Genomic DNA, 16,326 nt, shown 5'->3' on the forward strand with positions numbered 1-16,326 from the left:
ACGTTCAATCCATCCACCATCCAATACCAACTTCCCATAAGGTTGTTATACAAAGCTGAAGCTGCTGGCATCTTCTTGTTTGCTTATTCCGTAGAATGGGCTCCAATGGCAAACACCGTTAGTTTTATAGTTAAAGCGCGGACGTGATGGAAAACATCCCCCTAAGACATAAAATAAATTGATCTTACCTAGATCATGACCAAACAACGCGCGGACGTGAAGGAAAACATCCCCCTACTTTCTCATGTCATATAATATACTATCCACATACGTGAACCAGCAATTAACAAACCCCACATCTACTATTTACGCACGCAAATCATTAAAACAAAATCCATAATCTACTATTCACACAATCTTACGTGAGCCTTTACATAACCCTAACTATACTCTCCACATACGCTAAGAAACAATAAACTAACCCATAATCTACTATTCACACAAACGTACGTGAGCGCTTACAAACACAAACACACAAACACATACACTCACACTAAAAAAGAGTCAGTGTTTATATTCACACTACTCTACCTACACACATTGGCAAATTGATGGTTATTTCTTTTCTAGAGTATTGGGTAGCCCTGAAAAGGGCTGTTTTTTTTGGAACTTCATGGACACCTGGTTAATGGTGGCACCTTCCAGGCCTGGCGCCACATACACATCATGTTCCCCAATTGCTTTTTACTTTTTTTGGGGAGAGAGCAGAGGCAGGATAAATAGCTTCAGAATCCCAATTTTCTGTCTCTGGGATTCTGAAATTTCTTCTTCTTCTCTCCTTTTCCTCCTCTTCTTTGTTTCTTCTCTCCTCCTCCTCTTCTTTGTATCTTCTCTCCACCTCTTCTTTGTATCTTCTCTCCTCCTCTTCTTTGTTTCTTCTTTCCTCCTCCTCTTTCATTCTTCCCTCTTCGACACTGGCATGCGCGGCCAGTTCGTTCAACAGGCGCCTGGCATATTCCAGATGCACATGAAGTTTCAACAGTTTCGCTAGTCTGGCGTTCATTCTGGTGTTGATCAATCAACAAGGGTAGCTAGACTGCCCAGCGAGTTTCAATTTATAGTGAAAGCGCGAACGTGAAGGAAAACATCCCCCCTAAAAACATAAAATTGATCTTGCCTAGATCATGACCAAAAAAAAAAAAAACAACGCGCGGACCTAAAAGAAACACTCACTCACTTTTTTTATATTGCCCATCACTATTCTAAAAAATTTTCATTAATCACTTCAATATACTATCCACATACGCAAAGCAATTCAATCAAACCCCAAATCTACTCTTCCCACACGTCAATCAGCAAAAAAACATGATCTTAATCTACTATCCACACCAACGTACGTGAGCACTTACAAACACACAATCCTATACAAAAACACATACCCTCTCACTATAAAAAAGAGTTAGTGTTTATATTCACACTACTCTACCTACACACATTGGCAAATCGATGGTTATTTCTTTTCTAGAGTATTGGGGTAGCCCTGAAAAGGGCTGTTTTTTTGTTTGCTATGACGATCTTTTAGTTTCTAAGAATGCGTTGTCCTCTGAGGATAGACTTTCTGACGATAGGTCTGCTTCTTCGGAAAGAGAAGAACTCTTTGGTGTCGATACGACAATCGACAAAGCCTCTGTCAGGTTCAGGTTCCTGCTGCTGCTGCTGTTGTTGTTGTTGTTGCTGTTGCTGCTGTCTCTGAAGTCTGTACTTCTCTGTCCATTCTTCTTTCTCCCTGTTCACTTCTTCTCTGAAGAGCTCTTCTATCAGGTCTTCAGTGACTTTTAACATTCTCACATTCTCTATCTCTTCTGGCTTCGGTATCAGACTGTGTCTGACCCTATGGAAATTCACGTAGACTTCATTTAGCTTAGCTAGTTTGGAGCACATCTTCGTAGGAGGATGAGTCGACAATGGATGGTTAGACTGGAAACTGCCCCGGTTCTTAAAGTCAAAGCGCGGACGTGAAGGAAAACATCCCTCTACGGTTTTCGAGCCCGAACGTTCAATGAGTGTCATGAGAGGGATAGTAAGAAGTCAAAGAGCATGAATCAACATTCTTATAGCCAAACAAAAGACAAAGGCATTTTTTTCAAAACACAACATTTTTTATTCAAAATCACTTAACACTAACCAACAACAACTCTAACATTTTTAACAATAATCCAACCATATAACATCAAACATTTTTTCAAATGACAAACATTTTTTTTTCAATTCACACTCTACTTTAAACAGGGCTGACAACGTTGTGAATGAAATTGTGATTTCCACTGTTGGAAGTCATTAGGCCATTGATGGACACTACGTTTCCTAGCTTGAGACAAAAGATAAGCATAATGGTCACAAAACCATCGATCTACTTTCACATCATTTCTAGAAGAAGAACGAGGATCAAAATGAGTCACTAAATGTTCTATGGAATAGCCCAGGCTGCGATGATGCAGAAAATACACACAATATTGTCCACACACCAAGGAATATGTGCCTTGTTATTTCACATTATTGAATCGGGTGGTCTGAGCATTTCTTCTCATAAAGTCAATGATATCGTCTTCCAAAGGGGGCAATCCGTACTAATCGAAATATTCCACACATCCTTCTTGAGGAAAGTAAACGGCTACCCAGTGGGTTCCTGGGAGATGACTGTCGTCCGTGTTGATCACGTAAGCTAGATGGTCTTGAGGTTTGCGATGAGGGAGTTCATCTTTAGCATAGACGACAGGATTCCAAGAAGACGTATACGAACTGTGGTTCAAAAGGTAATAAAGTTCCCAGGTATCCATTTGTGTTGTTTTTTTCTTCTTCACAGGTAATAATAAGTCATCAATTCGATCCTGAGTTTTTGCTTGAAAATGTCTGACAAATAACCGTTTCTTCGTTTCGTCTCCTCACTTTGATTCAGGAGAGCTTCGATGCGATCGATCTCTTGAGTGGTTAATGGTGGACAAGAATGTTCACGCAAGTCTTTATACCACTGGTGCAACACGTCTTCGTCCGAGATGAGACTCCAAGCATCGTCCAGATACTCGTCCAATTTTCTTCTTGACTCAACATCAGGCATTTATCGTGTTGAATTTGACTGGGATGATCGTTTTGACATCCATAGCAATTTTTCTTGATCAATTCTGTCATTTTTTCGACCAAGTGTTTGGCAAAACAGGAGACTAAATGGGCTTCTTGTTCTGGCCATCTTGACTTCATCATGACAACTTCTTCGTCTTTGTCTTGGGATTCTTCTTCCACGATCTCCTCACACTCCGTCTCCAAAGTTTCTCCACTTTGTAAAGATGGATAACAGTCTTCCATGGTTTCTAATAATCTAGAATGACTTCTCTCAAACTGTTGATTTCTATGGTATTATCGAATTCTGCATACAGGATGACGTTCACCGTGTCTGGTAGAGCATTAGTAAATTGAAGTTCCACTCGAATCTGGCCGGATTTTATAGGGTGGAAATGTCCCTCGTCGCTGCCTTGGTCTGGAGTGAAATCGAAAGCCCACAAAGCATAACCTCCTGCGTTATCTTCGTACGTAATGCCGTAACTGGTGTTGGTCCCTAATTGTCCAGTGGCTTCGTACAGGGACAAGTACGATCTCAAGTAATTCTTATTCTCAAAGTCAGGTTCGAAAGGTCGGGTTCACAAGGTCTTGCCATCGCGACTGACTTCGATCTTGGACACGTCAAAGTGTCGAAAGTGGAAAGGATTTTCAGCGAAGGCTCCGTTGAAGGCTGAATTCTCGACCATACCAAGGATTAAACGTTTGGGTAACTGTCCTTGAAACAGATGATCTTCGATCATGGATCGCTGTCCCTTGTGAATGGTGAAGGTTTTCACTTCCACGCGACGTATCGGATACTTGGCGGTCGTTCTGCTCAACGTCTGACTGATGTCGTTTCCCACTTTGGGTAACACTTCCACGCGTCGTACGTAGAGTTTGGCCTCCTCGATTTTGCTTTTAGGAGTGCCAGTCTTAGTAGCATCATCATCAGCCAACAAATGGAAAGCGCCACTGCTGAGATTCAGTCTCAAGCGGATATTTACCCCGTTCAGCAAATATTTCTCTTGCAACCACATGTCCAAATGCAAACGATCCATCAGTTCTAAACTCTTCTTATTTAAGATTTTGTTTCGTCTTTCCTCAAAGCTGTCATTATCTTTATTTAATGTGTCGAACTTGTCCACTTCGTCAGGTTCCCATAGCACACAAACATTGAGATGAGTGTTCTTGGCATCTATTCCGTACGTCAAGAGATTTTCCAGATAGGCACGATAAGGGTAAGTATCCATGCTGCTGCTGACCAGTTTGTTATTCAAGTACAAGTCCACTGAGCTGAACAAGGAATGCATGAAATTGTTGACGGGAGCTATATTCTCAGTGTCTTCTACTGCACCATTATCCTTATCTAGAACTTTGACTTTCAAGTACAAGTAACTGCTATTCAGATCAATGTAATCTTCGGGCTGTCCTTCGATTTCAAACTCAATGGGAGCGGAATCCATCAAAGAGGAGACGGGGTGAAATTCCACCCATTGGGATTCTTGCATCGTCATCATCGTGGGGGGCATGGCAAACAGGTCCAGTTCCGTCTTGGAACAAGCGCAAGATTCTCGCTGCATCATTTTTTCTCTGTGTCTCAATAATCTAAAACGTCTAAGTCTCGAACGGTTCTTCTTTTCTTTGTCTTTCTCGCTTTAGACGTGTGAAGTCTGCTGAAAGGGTGTTTTCTTCGTCGTCTCTTTCTGCCTTGTCCTTGCTGAATGCCTGACTCGGTAGCGTGCAGGGCATTTATAGGTGTTTCTCGGCGACCCAAAATGTCTTTGCCCGTTTGCAGCAAGACATTTTTGCCAGCCCTCATGAAGGCTTCTTTAGGGTTTTGTTTGTCGATGATGACATTTTGGAGAAATTCTTTGCCTTGCGTCAGTGCCGCATCTTTCAAGGCGTGCAATCCGCGTGTCACCATCGGTTTCAACACCGGGGCCACCGAACGAAAGGCCGATTTTAACATATCTCCTAAACCGTGTCCTCGCTGTCGAGCAACCCCTCGGTACACTGGATACATGACCTACGAATCGTGAGAAAACCGTTTTCGAAAATGGAGTTTCACCGTGACTTTTCCTTTGGTGAATGGAATATTTTGTCCCAGATCTCCTTTTATAGCAATGTTGACCGTGTCCAAATATGACTTGCTGACAGGCAAAATAGTGAGGATGTACAAATTCGCGGTGGACGTGGTAAGTGTTTCCACCTTCCTCGTCAGCGTTCGTGGCAGAATCCACTTTGAAAGGAATGACACGCAGTAACGGCACAGAGGTGTGTCCCACCACGTTATACTCCACCACATCGGAGTACACAAACATCAAATTCAGTCCTTGGTTCAGTTCTACCGGGGCACGAAATAACTTGCTAAAAGACTCGTTGTCGTAAATGATTGGTAATTCCTTTTTTTTTTGATCATGGCCATTCTCATGTCCATGTCTCCGCCCAACATGTCAAACAATTCAGGACAAAATAAAATGGACAGGATTTTACTCCCGTCAAATTTCATCAAGAAGCGACGAGCTGCTTTGTGGTATTCCATGGTGACACTTTTTTGACACTTTCCAAAGCTTTCAGAAACACGACATTAAACCTGGAGGCTATGGTGCTCAGCAAATGTTGACCACTAAAATACTAGCCTGGGGGAATGAACAAGTGGTAGGTCCACTTTTGATTTTGTGTACGGGTTTTCTTGTCATATTTGACATTCTTATCCAAGTACTCTTGCACTTGCTCGTCATGAACTTCCACATCAAAAAACTTTTGATTGGGAAGAACATTGAGGACTTGGGTCTGGTGAATGATTTCCACTAAAGCCACTTCCCAATGGGCTTCGTGATCTAAGGGGATGGCCTGAGGTAATTTGGCCGTGTAACAGCACAACGTGTTGTGGGGAAACACCTCCATGGAACTGTCACTGGGTAAGGTTAAGTAAAATTGGTTTTGGTGACTCATAATTCCAGAGTTCTGTGGCTCTCCGAGGGGTTACTGGACGTCAGAGGTGTGTCTCCGCCCAAAATGGGGTTCTGGTTGTTGTTGGAGTGGTGACTGGCACTGGGACTGGACACAAGGTTCCCGTGGTTCCCGTTCGAGGAGAATTTCAGGGAGGGATTGGGAAGCAGGTAACCGATGCAACTGCTCAATAAAATGGTCCACAATTGTTTGTCTCCTTGTTGCAAACTCAAATTGGCAATGGCTGCTCCGATGACACAATACACCACGAAGATTTGGTAGAAAAAAAGACGATTTGCGTTTTAAGCACACGTTCTCCACACCACACCCACAAGGGTTGTTTTTGTAAATCTTGCACAAAAGAACTAGGTGAAGGAGTGGTCGACGTAGCTGCGCATGTGTGAAAGGGCATGATGGTCACTTCTTTTTATAGTCGATGACTTGCGAAGCGTCGATCCAAGAATCGAAACTGGGTGGATATCCTTTCCAACGTACTTTGACTTCTTTGACACGTCGTTTGCCTACTTTACGGGTTCTGCGTTCGAGAATGCTTTCGATGTCGTACACGTCTTCTTTTTTGGTGACACGTTGTAACTCGGGCAAATAAAACGTTCCTTTGAGCACTTCTCCGTTCATGTCTTCCAATTTATAGACGACAGGATGACGGCCATGCACTCGTCCAGTGACGCGAAACAATTCGGTCGTCCAGTTAGGTAAGTAACCTTTGTCGAAAGTGCGTTTGGTTTTGCCAATGCGCACCCAATCTCCTACGGTCAACTCTCCACTTTTCTTGGGGACAGCCCTTGTCGGGGACGTACCAAACAGGCGCTCAAACACCAACACTTCCTTCTCGGGAGTCACGTCTTGCGGGGCACGTCCGATGCCTCGATGGTAAGATTGGTTGTACGCTTGCACCAGGTGCGGTAAGATGTCGATGTACTTCAGAGTGTGGTGATGCGTAAAATATTTCCACATGCGTTCTTTCAAAGTACGTTGAAAACGTTCCACGATGCTGGCTTTGGTTTCGGGATTCTCGGTGGTAAAAAAATGAATGTCACGTTTCTTTAATTCTTTTTGGAAAGCTTGGTTCAGAAATTCGGTGCCTTTGTCCGTTGCCATCGAAGAGGGTGACGACCGCTTTGTTTCAACACCCGTTGCAGGGCTCGCACTAACTCGCTGCTCGATTTGGAAGTCAAGGGCACGACCCAGGCAAATTTGGAAAAGACGTCGATGACACAAAACAAATATTTGTAGCCACGATTGTAGCTGGCGAAATGAGAGACATCGGCTAAGTCGGCTTGCCATTGATGATCGATGCCTTCCACTCGGGTGCGACTTCTGGCAAACTTGCGTCGAATGGGTTTGTGTAAAGTGTAGGTAGCTTGTTCTTGTAACCATCGTTGCACTTGAGGTAAACGGAGACTTTTCAATCGAGTTTTGGCAGCACGATACAATTTTTGAACTCCTGCGTAACCTGCAGGATGGGAGGGATCGTAGTAAATGCTGGCTAAGACTTTTTCCATTTTTTCTGTTCGTATGTTAATAAGACACCCACTCTTGGAGGATGCTACTCTTTTTCTCTTGGGGTACTTTCTTGGACTGCAATGCTTTGCGTGTGCGACCGGCAATAGGTGTTGAAGAGGAGGATGTCTGAGCGGGGGATATCGATTCTTGTTTCACTTCTGTCTTCACTTCTGTCTTCACTTTCTTTTTCTCTTGTGATGAAGAAGGGGTGGCCATCATCTTTTTAATCCATCCAATTCTGGAGGTAGGTGGTGTTGTTAACTTGCGTACTTTTTCTGGTGGAGTTTGAAACCCTTCTTCTTCTTCTCCTTTTTCTGTCTTGGTCACTGGTAGTGGTGGTACTGGTACTGGTACTGGTGATGGTGCTGGACTTTTCATCAAGGTCTTAAAATCTTTCAGAGTGGGTAGAGCTGTTTCGTCTAAAGCTTTCTGGTGAAAGAGTTGCAATCGTTGCAAGAGTTGACCGTACTTTTGCGATTTTTCTGTTTCGGACAAATCTTGGCGATCCATCATGGACTGCAATTCGTGTTGTAACTGGGACATCTCGCTCAAATTGGGATTCGGAGGTAAATGCGGGGTGCGTTGTTCTTGCCACCGATGGTATTCCATCCATCGTTTGTAAGGCACTAAAGCTAGTTTTCGTCCTTCCATGGGTTTGTCAGGGGTCGATTCTGAGATCTTGGGACTTCCGAGGGCCTTTTTATCTTGCTCCCACCAGTCCTCCCAACATGGTTCCCAAGACTCCTTTCAGTAAGGGGCCTAACAAGAGAGGTAAAATGCCTCCACGTTGGACAAACATCTTCTTCTTTTGACGAATGGGAATTTTCTTTTGAACCATTTGGCGAAGAACGTGACGATGTTTGCCTAAGCATTGTTTCTGGTGTTTGGACAAAGGGATCGTGCCTTTCATGACGTTCAAACAACATTCGCACACGGTATCGATGACCTCTTTGGAGGCCGATTGAATGTGTTTTTTTCGTAGAGGTGGAGAAGCTTTGGACAGGACAGATAACATGTCCCCATGTTTGACTAAACGTGGTGGTAGTCCTTTCCTTTTCTTTCCTTGGGGTTTTCTGGAGGGTGACATCTTTGACTCTTCAGGAGCACCAAAAACACTGATACCCTTCTTGGTCACACACCTTTTTTATACTGGAACGCGTCGCCACTGATTGTCTTTACGTCGTATTAGTTTGAGGACAGGCATGACACGTCGTGCTGGGGTACGCAACGGACTAAATCGAGCCAGTTCTTGCTTGGTCAAATCCAGTAAACTTTGTAACATGCCCGATCTTTCATGGACTTTGATTTTGGGAGAAGGTACTTTGTGAGCAGCAGCCACTGCCACTAAATTGGAGGGTCCTGCCACTGGGGAAGTTCTTTTTGGGGTCATCAACGGAGAAGTTCTTGGTGTGATCAACGTCTCTAAGTACTCTTCAGTTCTTGGTGTCATCAACGGAGAAGTGGATGAACGTGAGACTGCCGGAGACGCAGTCACCGCCGTGGCAGGTCGTGGTTTGCGAGTGTAAGGTTGCGTCCTGGCCGAAGAAGTGCCTCTCTTGCGACTAGTTTTCTTCTGTGGACGTTTCTTTTTCTGGGGACTTTTTGTCTGTTTCTTTTTCTGGGGGCTTCTTTTCTTTTTCCGGGGTGGTGTCTGGTAAGAGGAGGGTCCCGCCACTGGAGAAGTTCTTCTTGGGGACCTGGTCTTTTTCTTCTTCTTCGGGCTTCGTTGGACTTTTTTCTTGGGGAGAAGTTTGGGGGCATTAGGATCCCATCTTAAGAGAGAGCGAATGATGACCCCTCCTAGAGTACCGCTCCCTCCAGGTTTCAAAATGGTTTGTTTTTTGGTTTGAGTGTCGATGCGGGGATCGGCCAGTTGGACCAAAGCGACTTTGTTTCGATCAAAAAAGCGTTTGGTTTGATGAGGAATCTGAATGATTCCTTGGAGTAATTGACGTGCCGTCACCGTGAACCATCGTAAGACTTCTTTGAGACTAGCTTCTAAGACACGAGCTCGTATTTGTGGATTTTTTTCTCGACTGATGCCATACAAGGCACGAATCAATTTGACGGGAAGATGCGACTGAAGGGACGTCATGTTCAAACTGTGTGAGACAGACGAAAAGGGTCTGAGGTTTTTATAGATTTTTTTGTGGAGTGAAATTAAATCGAGGACGGAGACGTGTACAGGACAGGCCCTCCGTCTTGGCACCAGTGGTGAAACAAGTGGGTACGAAATCGCAAATCCTCGGGGGTCGTAAGTTCCAAATCGACGAGTAAATAGGCGTGTGGTGTTTGAGTGGCATCGTCGTACGCCTGAGTCAGCCAAGGCGTTCCTAACTGTTTGGCTAAGACTTGCACTTGCGATTTATCTCCAGGGCTTTTAAACAAGACCACGTAATGCGCATTGAGACTGATGGTGCGATGGGCTTTACTTTGTTGAAACAAATTTTGGGTGATGTAAACGAAACTGGCATTACGGTGATGCCCTTTGCGCGTGAACCACAGTTTAATTTCTTCTTCGTCTTCTCCTAACATGTCGTCAAAAATGACCAAATGGGTTTGACGGGAGTCAGAGACGATGCCATCGTCTTCTTTAGGAATGCCTTCCACAAACACGATGGAATCGCCTTGACTTTCTCGCAAGAGGCTGTACGCCGATTGCCACTCTTTGTAACACCACACGATCCGTTGAGGGGGTCGATCGATCAAATGCTGTTTATGTTCGATCAAACGTTTGACGAATTCGGTTTTGCCTGAACCGCTAGGTCCAGCAATGAGCATGTTAAAGGGATGGCGAAGATACAAAGCCTCCCAACTGGCACGATCTAAGTGTTCGTCGATGACTTTGACAGTAGAGGAAGAGGGAGCAGAGACAGCAGAGGTAGCCATAGTGTCAGGAATGTCACTTGTGACACGAAAACAAACAAGACAAGAGTTTATATACTTTTTTCAGAACACGTTTATTGAATGTTTCAGATATGAACAACACGAAAGACAAAAATACATAAAAGCCAAATAGTTATGTACAGGAATAAAAAACACATCAAAACGATCAAAGTGGAATATAAACAAGTCTCTGTACAACATGTTTTGGGTAACCAAGATGTCCTAGGGACAGTGTGTAATGTTCTTACACTCTCTACATGAGGTATTGTCACACAAGTGTCCTCCCGGAATGACCTTTCAGGAATGTCCATGACAGTCCTGTCCTGAAGCGAGTGGTTGTTCTCGGTGACGGGTTCTTCTGGCACTGTCACTAACACGGGTTGAAAAGTAACTTTTTTCCTTGAACAACTCTTGTGCATACTGGGCCACTTCTTGGGTCCACGCCTCAAAACCCCCCTTTTTCCAGTCACGAACATCTGTCCAATGGGGGTGTAAGTCACAAGCGACACACACATCGTCATACACGTCTTCGGTAGCTAAAAGTTGACGAATCTTTTTTTCCTGTTGAGGTCGAGAAGTATCCAGATGAAACCGCAAGGCTTTGAGCAAAAGGAGTTTTTCGTGACCATTTAAGGCCATGGGGGTATGGTAAGTACTGATCGTAAAGAGTCCACAAAGAATCGGCTGGTAAACGAAATCCCAGAAAACAAGTCACTAAGACACACACCACTTGTCGACCCAAATTGAATGGATACAGTTCTTGTAATAATCGATGGTAATGATCCACGGTTTGAATATGGTCATTGAGTTCCTTCCACGGAATCTGTTCAATCACTTGTGACATAAGCCGTGGCATGGATTCCTGTTTTTATGCTCTCTTTTTTTCGGAAGCAATACACGTACATTCTACCCAGACATCTTCGTTCTCCAGTAGGAAATCTAGAATACCGTAACCTACAGTTCAAACTTCGATTAGAAGTTTTCTCTTCTACTAAGCAGATTCCACGTAACATATGTTGGTAATCCTTTAACTCGTCTTCCTCAATGCGTTGCTCTAGGTGAATCTCGAAGTAACCAAAATGATGAACATTTCGTTCATTCACTAACTCATTAACAAGGTCTGACCACTGAAACAATTTCTGACGAATCAGTTCTCTTATACCATTCAGGTACCAGTGGTTAAAGATCTGGTGACGTAACGGATGCAATTGTTCTTTACGTTTGACTTGTATTTTCACCAGCTCTCGGTAAATCCTTTCTCTCAACTCCTCAGGCAAGCCCAAACTGTTCTCTTGCAAAGTATCCATAAGTATATACACTGTTTTTGGAATCCTTGGGTGGTGGCCAATAGCCTCGTTTACCTTTGTGCCTGATGTAATATCCACTCATAATCAGTCTTCTTATACTTTGGAACAGAGCATAATTTAAAAACGGTTCAATAACTTTGCGTTTGCGTTTCACTTGTATTTTGATCAGTTCTCGGTAAATGCGTTTTCTCAACTCCACAGGCAAAGCACGAATGTTCTCGTGTAAAGTATCCATGAACAGATTATGGTAAGTTACTTCAGTGTCTCGGTCCCACTAAGGGTAAGTAATGACAATTCGGTGACCATCGAGCATGTTCTACGTAGGCCGAATCTTGCGGTTCCCAGTGGTGAAGTGACACACCGCAACTGAAGCACTTGACTTTATCTCCTTCGCCCAAGTAGAAAAATCCGGCTCTGGCTAATTCTTCGGGGGTCGGTCCTCCCAGATACTTAGGCCATTTTCCTTTGAACGATTGAAGACGATTTTCAAAGTCGCAGTATTCCGACAAACGCACAGGAAACGAATATTCGTCTTTCACAGGTTCGTTTCGATGAGGGTTGGGTGACATGAACAGGAGTTTGCTCAGGGCTGGATGACATTCGTAGGGGGGTAGACGTGAAGGTGAACATTCCCCTTTAAAACGAAACCCAGTAAAATGTCCAAGAGGACGAGCGGCATCACTTTCGCATCCCTCCAGTTTGACACGCACAGCATCACTTTCCATGATAGGGGTAGTGACACTAAAGTTCCCATGATGCTTTACGGCATCGCTAAGGTCACAACGTACAGCATCGTACCCATCGCAAGGCTCACAATCACATTCCACTTCAGAAGTCCCACACTTGAATTGTGCCTTGCTAAACAACTTGTTTTGTGTTTCTCTGAAAATATTCATCTTTTTCGCTCGGTCTTGGTAGTCACAATGAACTATCAATCTTGCCTAGGGTTCCTTTTTATATACAGACCAATACCGACGTGTCCATACGGTAAGGTGAAATGATTGGGAAGTCGAACTCGCTTCTGGTACACAATTTGATAGACTTTTTCCAAGGGCCGACTGACGATGTGGTGAGTGGGTAAACGTACAATCTTGTTCGGTTGATAGGTGGTCACTTTAAAGTTTGCATCCTCTCCCGATTGCAAGGCTTCTTTCAATACCCTAAAGTTGACCACTCGACTGGTACGATAATTCAGAGTCAGTCCTTTCACTTTGCACGTCGTGTGCACTTCTCCTTGTGGGTCCCGGTATTCGTAGCCGTAATTTTTGGGACCGCCACTGACGAAACTTAGAATCTTGTCGTCGGGATGTTCATCTGTCCAGGCTCCTAAACGGTCTCCTTCGATGTCAGGGTGCTGTTGACTCGGGTGATGGATGTAAATGCAACTGTCCGTGTCAAAGTACAGGACGCGTTCCCCTAACAGTTCTAAAGCGTCGTACAATTTTAAGCGAGCATGGGCTGTCACGTAAGCCGCAATGATGACATTTCCAAAAGGGTCGTCTTGTACAAAGTCCAGATCTTCTTCGTAATTGACCAAGATCAAATCCTCGCGAACGACGTCCACGTGTTTCATGAATTTGGTTTTGTCGTGAATCATCTGGAAGTAGCGGGAAGGTTCTGTCAAATATTCCGGCTTGGGTAAATACGTTTATTGCGCCATTTTACCCAACAAGCAATTTAACATCACTTTGGCAAACGATCGCCTGCCTTCGTTTTTCTCGATGTGGTCTAAAGTGATGCCTTCTTGTTCATAGTATTTCTCTTTGAATTGTATTTGGTCTTCGGGAGTGTGACACCAGGAAGGATAGCCGCTGGCTTCTTGCTTCAGTTTCAAAAAGGCATCCACGTAGTCGGCGAAAATGCCTTTCTGAGTGGGGTCACCCTTGTGGTATTGTTGTGTCTTGGGAAAGTGGCAAATTTCGTACACTTCTAACAGTTGGTATCCCATGTCCAGAGCTTTGAACAATTCTACGCTGACCCAGGTTCCCGTCAAGGCCCGTTCTTCCTGGGTGTGCTGACAAGGTTGGTCTTGGTTCCACGTTTCGGCACAAGTACGGCACAAGGGAAACATCAGTTTGCCTTGACAATGGTGAGGTAAGACGGGATGGTATAGGTTCGTGGGAGGCAAAACTTTACACTTGATCAAGCCTTCGTATTGTCGAATGTTTTTCAGGTCGATGTGTTCCGTGAACAATTGCGGGTGCCCTACAGGAAAGCGACAATATTTGCACACGTAGGGATACAGCGAACACACGTCCAAGTATTTGATTTCTTCTCCTTTCTCTTCGTCGGCTTGGTACAGCAAACAGGTGGCATTGGTCCTTCCTCCGTACAAACTATCCCTCGGGTTCAGCGGGTCCATGAACTGATAACTTTCCACGAGGCGTTTAAACTCGGGATCGGTTTTCATACGGTGATCGTACTCGTGTTCCCACATTTCCACCACTTGGTATCCTTCCTGTTCCAACTTTAGGCGCCGCTGACAAGTGTCCTGGTACAAGTCTTCCATGGTTCGTTGTAAAAACTGATTTTTAGTGCTACGATCAGGGTAACAGACGGGACATCCGTGAAATAAGCAACCGTTAAACTCGTACACGATCTTGGGGTTTTCTAAGTCCCAGCCATCGACCGAATACGTTCCGATGGTCTTTTCACCCCCTCCGTTGCGGGCATGCTTAATCCATTTGTCTTCGTTGTCGCACAAGTAATGTAACCAACGTAGGGCTTTGACCGAGTATTGACGTTTGACATAGTGGGTCGTTTGAGGGCTGATGACAGCTACGGTGTTTTCAGGCATGAATCGTTGTCGATACACTAAGGAACACGCTTTGGCAATGGTGCAAGCTTCTTTCAAAGGATCGACCCCTCCGTGTTCCATGAACAGTTCTCGAAATTTTCCACAGCAACGTCGTAAAATGTCCACGTCGGAACGACAATACTTTAGCATTTCTTCCTGAAAGTCGAAAGGGTCCGAGGCGTGAGCCTGGTACCAAGCGTAGAAAGCTTCTCGTTGTTCGGTACGCATGTTGTCGGGGTCGTAATAGTGAGCCTCAGGTAAATGGGGTAGAACGGCATGTTGATTGGCTTCCGTATTGAAAAAGTGTGGAAAGTACCCTTTAGCCATTTCTGTCATTCCAAACGTTTTAGGCATTCGACTCAAAGGCATGGCCAAATAGCTCATCGAATCTTTAAACTGTACTTGTCCCACTTGCATGAAAATGATTTTGGCGCCGTTCAAAGTCACTTTAGGACGCTCGGTGCCTTGTTCCGTATAGTATCTGAGAAGAAACTGTCCATCGTATCCGGAGAAATTGTGAGCCATCACCGTGACATGACGATGACAATCTCCGTAACGTTCGATGTCCTTTTGGCTCCACGTCTTGTCGACGGGGTCTAAGACCCATTGGGCAAAATCGGCTAGCGTGTTCGGTCCCCGAAAGATTTTTTCACGCCCTCCGGGAATCTTGCTGCAGTGAGGGCAATAACTGAAGATAGGTTCTTGAATGCACTTCTCGCACGCTCGATGAGCCACGCAGAAATTAGGAATGTGAATACCGGTCTCTTGCATGCATTCGAAATCAAAAAAGATGAAATTGCCTTTCTTCTTGTGACCGTCCTCTTTCTCTGGTGGAGGGTGGTATTTTTGCACTTAGCATTGGTGTTTCAAGTCCACGATGTGGTGACAAATGTGACATTTTTTTTTCCTGAACATACTTGTGCCTTGGTACTATTGGTACGTATGCCTTGTCCACACGTAGGGCACAATCTCAGGAGCTGACAAGCACATTTCTGCTGTGAACCTTGCGTCTTCAGATGTTGTTGGTAACAGGCAGGGCTGACAAACGTGCGCAGACAAGTTGAACAAGGCACTCAGACAGGGTGGAGAGGCCAAACATCCTGAGCATTTCAATCCGCAATGTTTGTGTTGCTCTCGATTATTATAACCATGGTCACATTTCTCACAGTAATAACCGTATCCCAGGAATCCAGTGATACTGGTAATGGTATCGAAATGGTCCTCGTGATAATAGACATGAATGTATTTTTCGTCCTTAAAGTCTTGGCCTCGAAACAACAGAGGTCCGCGCACTTCTTGATGGTGCACTTTCAAGGTGTAGCGTGGAGCTAGGACATCTTGCAATTTTTGCATGTCAGGAATGCCACAGGGTGTGTCTTTGGATAGGCCAGCTTGTTGCAACAGGAGTTCTGCTTCGTTTCGTTGTTTGGCTCGGTCCGATTGTTGAATAGTTTTCCAGGCTCTTTTCCATTCTGTCGTGTCGTTCTTGTTGGCATAGGTTCGTCCCACCACGATGGCTCGGGCTAAACACATCTGGTCTTGAGGGTTGTGAATTTGGACGAGGCTACGCTTAATGCTGCGAAGCTCGTTCACCAATAACATCTTTTTGCGTCCAGTCCCTTGAGGAGGAGAGACGTGGGTCATGTCCAGTGTGGCTTTTCCATCGGTGATGTCAAACTGATCATTAGATTGTTGTACGTGTTGAATTTTGTCCATGACTTTGGAAGTGGTCAATTCTGCAGGGGTGCTAAACTCGATCCAAACAGGGGATTTCAAACCGTCGTGTTGTATGGAAAGTCTCAAGCGATCGTCTTCTTTGGGTTGACA

The sequence above is a fragment of the Sinohyriopsis cumingii genome, chromosome 2 (assembly GCF_028554795.1).
Source record: "Sinohyriopsis cumingii isolate HCF-2022 chromosome 2, ASM2855479v2, whole genome shotgun sequence".
NCBI lineage: Eukaryota > Metazoa > Mollusca > Bivalvia > Unionida > Unionidae > Sinohyriopsis > Sinohyriopsis cumingii.